A 9,532-nucleotide genomic window follows, 5' to 3' on the forward strand; every position below is an offset into this window, starting at 1 on the left:
TCTCCAACCTCTGCTCTCTGTAACAGTCCTCCTGTAGTTTAGTCTCCAAAATCTGGTCTCTGTAACGGTCCTTCTGCACCCCAGTTTCTAAAATTTTATTTCTGTATCAGACCATCAGCACCCCAGTCTCCAAACTCTGCTCTCTGTAACAGTCCTTCTGCACCTCAGTCTCCAAACTCTGCTGTCTATAACAGTCCTTCTGCACCAAATTCTCAAACCTCTGATTCGTGCAACAGTCCTTCTGTACCCCTTCTCCAAACTCTGTTCTCTATAACAGTCCTTCTGCACACCAGTCTCAATACTCTGGTCTCCACAATGATCCTTCTGCACCCCAGTCTCCTTCCTCGGCTCTCTGCAACAGTCCTTCTTCAACCCAGTCTCCAACCTCTGCTCTCTGTAACAGTCCTCCTGTAGTGCACTCTCAAAAATCTGCTCTATGTAACGGTCCTTCTGCACCCCAGTCTCCAATCTCTGCTCTCTGAAACAGTCCTTCTGAATCTCAGTCTCCAAACTCTGCTCTCTGTAACAGTTTTTATGCACCTCAGTCTGATATCTCTGTTCTCGGCAAGGATCCTTCTGCACCCCATTCTCAAAACTCTGCTCTCTGTAATAGTCCTTCTGCACCCCAGTCTCCAAACACTGCTTACTGTATCAGTCCATCTGCACCACAATTTTCAAAACCTGCTCTCTGTAAGTGTCTTTTTTCACCTCAGTATACAAACTCTGCTCTCTGCAACAGTCTTTCTGCACCCAAATCTCCAACATCTTCTCTCTGCAACAGACCTTCTGCACCAAATCTTCAACCACTGCCGCTGTAACAGTCCATCTGTAACCCAGTCTCCAACCTCTGCTCTCTGCAACAGTCCTTCTGAACCCCAATGTGAACCTGTGCTCTCCGCTCTAGTCCTCATACACCTCAGTGTCCAGCCTCTGCTCTTTGCAACAGACCCTCTGCAACCAGTCTCCAACCTCTGCTCTCCTTAACAATTCTTCTGCACCTCAATCTCCAACTTCTGCTCTCTGCAATAATCCTTCTGCACCTCAGTTTTCAAAAACTACTCTCTGTAAATGTACTTCTGAACCCCTTGTCCAAACTCTGCTCTCTGTAACAGGCCTTCTGCAACCCAGTCTCAAAACTCTGTTCTTTATAACAATCCTTCTGCACCCCAGTCTCAAAATTTTGCTCTCTACAATGATCCTTCTGCACGCTAGTCTCAAATCTCTGCTCTATGTAACAGGCCTTTTGCACCCAAATCTCCCACCTCTACTCTCTATAACAGTCCTCTTGCAACTCAGTCTCCAACCTCTCCTCTCTGCAACAGTCATTTTGCACCTCAGTCTCCAAACTCAGCTCTCTGCATCGATCCTTCTGAACCTCAGTCTCGAAACTCTACTCTCTGTTACAGTCCTTCTGCACCCCGGTCTCAAAACTCTACTCTCTGTAACAATCCTTCTGCAACACAGTCTCCAAACTCTGCTCTCTGCAATGATCCATTTGCACTGCAGTCTCCAAACTCTGCTCTCTGAAAAAGTCCTTCTGCACCCGAGGTTCCAAACTCTGCTCTCTGTAACAGTCCTTCTGTAACTCAGTCTCAAAACTCTGCTCTCTGAAAAAGTTTTTCTGCACCACAGTCTCCAACCTCTGCTGCCTTCAAAAGTTCTTCTACACCCCAGTATCCAAATTCTTCTATCTGCAACAGTCCTTCTGAACCCCAGTCTTCAACCTCTGCTCTCTGTAACAATCCTTCTGTAACTCAGTCTCCAACCTCTACTCTCTGTAACAGTCATTCTGCATCTCAGTCTTCAAAATCTGCTCTCTGCAACAGTCCTTCAAAACCGCTGCCTCAATCTTGTCCCTGCAACAGTCCTTCTACACGCCAGTCTCCAAACACTGCTATCTGCAAAAGTCCTTCTGCACCTTAGTCTCTAAACTCTACTATCTGTAACAGTACTTCTGCACCACAGTCTCCATCATCTGCTCTCTTTAAGATCCTTCTGCAACCCAGTCTGTAAACTCTGCCCTCTGTATCAGTCCTTCTGCACCACTTGTCCAACCTCTGTACTTGTAACAGTCTTTTGCATGCCGGTCTCAAAACTCTGCTTGCTACAACGATTCTTCTGCACTCCAGTCTCCAACCTTTGCTCTCTGCAAAAGTTCTTCTGCACCCCAGTCTCAAATATCTGCTCTCATCAACAGTCGTTCTGCACCTCAGTCTGAAAACTCTGTTCACTGCAACGATCATTCTGCAAACCAGTTTCCAACCTCTGCTCTCTGTAACAGTCCTGCTGTACCACAGTCTCCAAACTCTGCTCTCTATAGGATTCTTCTGCAACCCTGTCTCCAAATTCTGCTGTCTGTAACAGTCCTTCTGCACCCCAGTCTCCAACCTCTGCTCTGTGTATCAGGCCTTTTGCACCCCATTCTCCAACCTCTGCTCTCTGCAACAGTCCTTCTGCACCGGAGACTCCAAAGTCTGCTTTCAGTATCAGCCCATTTGCACCCCAATCTCCAAACTCTGCTCTCTGTAACAGTCCTTCTGCACCTCAGTCTACAAACTCTGCTCTCTGCCACAGTCCTTCTTCAACCCAGTCTCCAACATCTGCTCTCCGCAACAGTACTTCTGCACCAAAGTCTCAAAACTCTGTCTCTGTAATAGTCCTACATAAATGCAGTATAGAACCTCTACTCTCTGCAACAGTGCTTCTGCACCCAAATCTCAAACCTGTGCTCTCGGAAACAGTCCTTCTACACCCCATGTCCAGCCTGTGCTCTCTGCAGCAGTCCCTCTGCAACCCAGTCTCCAAACTCCGCTCTCTGTAACGGTCCTTCTGCACCTCATTCTCCAAACTCTACTCTCTGTAAAAGTACTTCTGCACCTCTTCACCAAACGCTGCTCTCCATAACAGGCCTTCTGCACCCCACTCTCCGACATCTTTTCTTTATATAAATCCTTCTGCACCCCAGTCTCTAACCTCTGCTCTCTACAACTATCCCTCTGCACCCCAGTCTCCAACCACTACTCTCTGCAACAGTACTTCTGCACCCCAGTCTCCAACCTGTGCTCTCTGCAAAATCCTTCTGCACCTCAGTTTGAAAACTCTGTTCTCTGAAACGATCCTTCTGCACCCTAGTCTCCAACCTCTGCTCTCTGTAACAGTCCTGCTGCACCTTGGTCTAAAACCTTTGCTCTCTGTAAGATCCCTGTGCAACCTTTTCTAAAAACTCTTCTCTCTGTAACAGTTCTTTTGCACCCCAGTCTCCAAACATTGTTCTCTGTAACAGTCCTTTTGCACCTCAGTCTCAAACGTCTGCTCTCTGCAAAAGTCCTTCTACACCCCATTCTCTAACCTGTGTTCTCTGCAACAGTCCTTCTGAACCACAATCTCCAACCTCTGCTCTCTGCAACAGTCCTTCTGTACCCTAGTCTCCAACTTATGCTCTCTGTAACGGTCCTTATGTACAGCAGTCTACAAACTCTGCTCTCTCTAACGTTCCTTCTGCACCCCAGTCTCCAACCTCTGCTCTCTGTATCCGTACTTCTGCACCCCAGTCTCTAAACTCTTCTCTCTGTAACATTCCTTCTGAACCGCAGTCTCCAAACTCTGCTCTTTGCGACAGTTCTTCTGCACCCCAGTCTCCAACCTATGCTCTCTACAAAAGTTCTTCTGCACCCCAGTCTCCAACCTCTGCACTCTGAAACAGTCCTTCTCCACCCCAGTCTCCAACATCAGCTCCTCTAACAGGCATCCTCTACTCCGGTCTCCAAATTCTGCTCTCTGTAATTTTCCTTATGCACCACAGTCTCCGACCTCTGCTTTCTCTATCAGTCCTTCTGCACCCCAGTCTCCAACCTGTGCTCTCTGTAACAGTCCTTCTGCATCTCAGTCTCCAAACTCTGCTCTCTGCAACATTCCTTCTGCACCATATCTCCAAACTCAGCTTCCTCCAACAGTCCTTTTATAACCAATCTCCAACATCTGCTATCTGCAGCAGTCTTTCTGCACCTCAGTCTCCAACATCTGCTAGTCTGTAACAATCCTTCTGCACCTCAGTCTCCAACCTCTACTCTCTGTAACAGTCGTTCTGCACCGCAGTCTCCAATCTCTGTTCTGTGTAAGATCTTTCTGCAACCCAGTCTCCAAACTCTTTCCTCTGAAACAGTCCTTCTGCACTCTTTCTCCAAACTCTTCTCTCTGTAACAGGCTTTCTGCACCCCAGTCTCCAACCTCTTTTCTGTAAAAATCCTTCTGCACCACAGTCTCAAACCTCTGCTCTCTACAACGATCTTTCTTCACCCCAGTCTCTAACGTCTAATCTCTGCAACAGTCCTTCTGCACCTCAGTCTGAAAACTCTGTGCTATGCAATGATCCTTCTGCACCCTAGTCTCCAAACTCTGCTCTCTTTAACAGTCCTGCTGCACCTAAGTCTCCAAACTCTGGTATCTTTTAGATCTTTCTGTAACCCTGTCTCCAAACTCTGTTCTCTGTAACAGTCCTTCTGAACCCCAGTCTCCAACCTCTTCTCTCTGTATCAGACCTTTGAACCCATATTTACAACCTCTACTCCCTATAACAGTCCTTCTGAACCTCAGTCTCCAACTTCTTCTCCCTGCAACAATGTTCTGCACCTCAGTCTTTAAGCTCTGCTTTCTGCAACGATATTTCTGCAACTCTGTCTCAAAAGTCTGCTCTCTGCAACACTCCTTCTGCACCCCAGTTTCCAACCTCTGCTCTCTTTTAGATCCTTCTGCACACCAGTTTCCAAACTCTGTTCTCTACAACATTTCTTTTCCATTCCAGTCTCCAACCTCTTCTTTCTGCAACGATCCTGTAGCACCCCAGTCTCCAACCTCTGTTCTCTACAAAAGTCCTTCTGCTCCCCAGTCTCCAAACTCTGCTCTGTGTAACAGTCCTTCTGTACTGCAATCTCCAACCTCTGCTCTCTGTAATGGTTCTTCTGCACCCCAGTCTCCAAACTCTGTTGTCTGTAACAGGCCTTCTGCACCCCATTCTCCAAATTCTGCTCACTGTAACAGGCCTTCTGCATCCAAGTGTTCAACCTCTTCTCTCTGCAACTATCCTTCTGCACCCCAGTGTCAAAACTCTGTTCCTTGCAACAGTTCGTCTGCACCCCAGTCTCAAACCTCTGCTCTCTGTAAGATCCTTATGCACCCCAGTCTCCAAACTCTGCTCTCTGTAAGAGTCCTTCTGCACTCCAGTCTCCAAGCTCTACTCTCTGCAAGTCAATTTGAACCCCAGTCTCCAAACTCTGCTCTCTGTAAGATCCATCTGAACCCAAGTATCCAACCTCTGCTCTCTGTAACAGTCGTTCTGCACCACAGTCTCCAACCTCTGCTCTCTGTAATGGTTTTTCTGCACCCAAATTTCCAAACTCTACTTTCTGTAACAGTCCTTCTGCACCTCAGTCTCCAAATTTTGCTCTCTGTAGCAGGCCTTCTGCACCCCAGTCTTCAAAATCTGCTCTCTCCAAATATCCTTCTGCACCCCAGTCTCCAACCACTGCTCTCTGCAATGATCCTTCTGCACCCGAGTCTCCAACCTCTGATCTCTGCAACAGTCCTTCTGCACCTCAGTCTCCAAATTCTGCTCTCTTTAACACCAATCTGAACAACAGTCTCCTAAGTTTGCTCTCTGCAACAGTCCTTCAGCACCACAGTCTCCAAGCTCTGCTTCCTGTAACAGTCCTTCTGCACCCCAGTCTCCAAACTCTGCTCTCTTTAAGATTCTTTTTGCACATCAGACTACTAACTCTGCTCTCTGCAACAATCTTTCTGAACTCCAGTCTCCAAACTCTGCTCTCTGCAACCCTCCTTTTGCACTCCAGTCTAAAATATCTGCTCTCTACAACAGTCCTTCTGCACCCAAGTCTCAAACCTCTGCTCTCTGCAACAGTCCTTCTGCACCCCAGTCTCCAAACTCTGCTCTCTGCAACGATCCTTCTGGACCCCAGTCTCCAAACTCTGCTCTCTGTAACAATCCTTCTGCACAACAGTCTCCAAACTCTGCTCTCTGTAAGATCCTTCTGCACTCCAGTTTCCAAACTCTGTTCTCTGTAACATTCCTTCTCCACCCCAGTCTTTAACCTCTGCTTTCTGCAAGTGTCCTGCGGCACCCCAGTCTTGAAACTCTGTCGTCTGCAACAGTCCTTCTTCTAACCAGTCTCCAACCTCTACTCTCCATAACGGTCCTTCAGCACCCCAATCTCCAAACTCTGCTTTCTGTATCAGTTCTTCTTAACCTCAGTCTCAAAGCTCTGCACTCTGTATCTATCCTTCTGCACCTCAGTCTTCAACCTGTGCTCTCTATAACATTCCTTATGCACCCCAATTTCCAACCTCTCCTTTCTGTAACACTCCTTCTGCACCTCAGTCTCCAACCTGTGCTCTCTGTAACATTCCTTCTGCACCCCAGTCTCCAACATCTTCTCTCTGTAACAGTTTTTCTATACCGCAGTCTACAAACTCTTGTCTCTGTAACGGTCATTCGGCACCCAATTTGCAACTTCTGCTTTCTGTAACAATCCTTCTGCACCTCAGTCTCAAAACTCTGCTCTCTGTAACAGTCCTTCTGCACCCCAGTCTCCAACCACTGCTCTCTGTAACAGTCCACCTGCACCTCAGTCTCCAACATCTCCTGTTACATGCCTTCTGCACGTCAGTCTCCAAACTCTTTTCTCTGTAGCAGGCCTTCTGGACACCAGTCTCCTAAATCTGCTCTCTGCAATGATCCTTCTCACCACAGTCTCCAATCTCTGCTCTCTGCAACAACCTTCTGAACCTCAGTCTGCAAACTCTGCTCTCTGCAACGATCTTTCTGGACCCCAGACTCCAACGTCTACTCTCTGCAACAGTCTTTCTGCACCAACTTGTGCTCTCTGTAAGAACTTTCTGCACTCCAGCTTCCAAACTCTGCTTTCTAACATTCCTTCTATACACCAGTCGCCAACCTCTGCTTTCTGCAAGGGTCCTGCGGCACCCCTGTCTCCAAACTCTGTTCTCTGCAACAGTCTTTCTGCTCCCCAGTCTCCACTATCTGCTCTCTGTAACAATCCTTCTGTACTGCCGTCACCAAACTCTGCTCTCTGTAACGGTCCTTCTGCATCCCAGTCTCCAACCTCTGCTTTCTGTATCAGTCCTTCTGAACCCATGTCTCCAACCTCTGCTCTCTGTGTCTATCCATCTGCACCTCAGTCTCCAACCTGTGATTTCTGTAACAGCCCTACTGCACCCAAATCTCCCACCTCTACTCTCTGTAACATTCCTTCTATACCGTAGACTCCAAATTCTGCTCTCTGTAACGGTCAATCTGCACCCCAATTTCCAACCTCTGCTTTCTGTAACAGTCCTTCTGCACCTCAGTCTCCAAACTCTGCTCTCGTTATCAGTCCTTCTACACCTCAATCTACAACGTCGGCACTCTGTAACAGTACTTCTGCACCTCAATCTGAAACCTCTGCTCTCCACGATCTTTCTGCACCCCAGTTTTAAACCACTGCTCTCTGTAACAGTCCACCTGCACCTTAGTATCCAAACTCTGCTCTCTGTAAGATCCTTCAGCAACCCAGTAAACACTCTGCTCTCTGTAACTGTCCTTCTGCACCCCAGTCTCCAACCTCTCCTCTGTAACAGGCCTTCTGTACCCCAGTCTCCAAACTCTGCTCTCTGCAACGATCTTTCTGCACCCCAGTTTTTAAACTCTGCTCTCTGCAATGATCCTACTGCACCCCAGTCTCCAACCTCTTATCTCCAGAAAAGTTCTTCTGCACCTCAGTATACAAATTCTGCTCTCTGTAAGATCCTTCTGCACCGCTGTCTCCAACCTCTGATCTCTGCAACAGTCCTTTGAAACCCTAGTTACCAACATCTGCTCTCTTTTACAGTCATTCTGCACCCCCGTCTCCAAACTCTGCTCTCTGTAACAGTTCTCCTGTACTGCAGAATCCAAACTTTGCTCTCTGTAACGGTCTTTCTGTACCCCAGACACCAATATCTGCTTTCTGTATTAGTCCATCTGCACCCCAGTCTCCAACATCTGCTCTCTGCAATGATCCTACTGCACCCCAGTCTCCAACCTCTGATCTCTACAAGAGTCCTTCTGCACCTCAGTCTCCAACTTCAGCTCTCTGTAAGATACTTCTTCACCCCTGTCTCCAAGCTCTGCTCCTTTCAACCATCCTTCTGCACCTAAGTCTCCAACCTCTGCTCTGTGTAACAGTCTTCTGCACCCCAGTTTTTAAAATCTGCTCCCTGCAACAGTCCTTCTTCACCCCAGTCTCCAACCTCTGCTCTCTGCAATGATCCTACTGCACCCCAGTATCCAACCTCTGATCTCTACAAGAGTCCTTCTGCACCTCAGTCTCCAACTTCAGCTCTCTGTAAGATACTTCTTCACCCCTGTCTCCAAGCTCTGCTCCTTTCAACCATCCTTCTGCACACCAGTCTCCAACCTCTACTCTAAGTAACAGGACTTCTGCACCTCAGTCTCCAATCACTGCTCTCGGCAACAGTCCCTCTGCACCACAGTCTCCAAACTCTGGTCTCTGAAATTCCCTTCTGCACTCCAGATTCTTAACTCTGTTCTCTGTAACATTCCTTCTCTTGCCCAGTCTTTATCCTCTGCTTTGTGCAAGTGTCCTGCGGCACCCCAGTCTCAAACCTCTGTCCTCTGCAACAGTCTTTCTGCTCCCAGTCTCCAACATCTGCTCTCTGTAACAGTCCTTCTGTACCGCAGTATCCAACCACTGCTCTCCGTAACGGGCCTTCTGCACCCCAGTCTCCAAATACTGCTTTCTGTATCAGTCTTTCTGAACCTCAGTCTCAAACTTCTGCTCTCTGTATCATTCCTTCTGCACCCCAATTCCAACCTCTTCTCTCTGTAACAGTTTTTCTATACCATAGTCTCCAAACTCTGGTCTCTGTAACGGTCCTTCTGCATCCCAATTTCCAACCTCTACTTTCTGTAACAGTTCTTCTGCACATCAGTCTGATGCCTCTGCTCTCTACACGATCCTTCTGCACCCCAGTTTCAAAACATTGCTCTATGTAACAGTCAAACTGCACCTCAATCTCCACCCTCTCCTCTCTATAACAGGCATTCTGCACGCCAGTCTCCAAAGTCTTCTCTCTGTAGCAGGCCTTCTGCACCCCAGTCTCCAAAATCTGCTCTCTGCAACGATCCTTCTGCACCCCAGTCTCCAACCTCTGCTCTCTGCAATGATTCTAGTGCACCCCAGTCTCCAACCTCTGATCTCCGCAACAGTCCTTCTGCACCACAGTCTCCAAATTCTGCTCTCTGTAAGATCCTTCTGCACCCCTGTATCCAACCTCTGCTCTCTGTAACAGTCCTTCTGCATCCAAGTCTCAAAACTCAGCTCTCTGTAGCAGTACTTCCACACATCAGTCTCTAAACTCTGCTCTCTGAAACAGTTCTTCTGCAGCATATTCTCCAAACTCTGCTCTCTACAATAGTCCTTCTGCACCCAAGTTACCAACATCTGCTCTCTGCAACAGT

Source organism: Ictidomys tridecemlineatus, unplaced genomic scaffold (genome assembly GCF_052094955.1).
Source record: "Ictidomys tridecemlineatus isolate mIctTri1 unplaced genomic scaffold, mIctTri1.hap1 Scaffold_369, whole genome shotgun sequence".
In the NCBI taxonomy this organism is placed as follows: Eukaryota; Metazoa; Chordata; class Mammalia; order Rodentia; family Sciuridae; genus Ictidomys; species Ictidomys tridecemlineatus.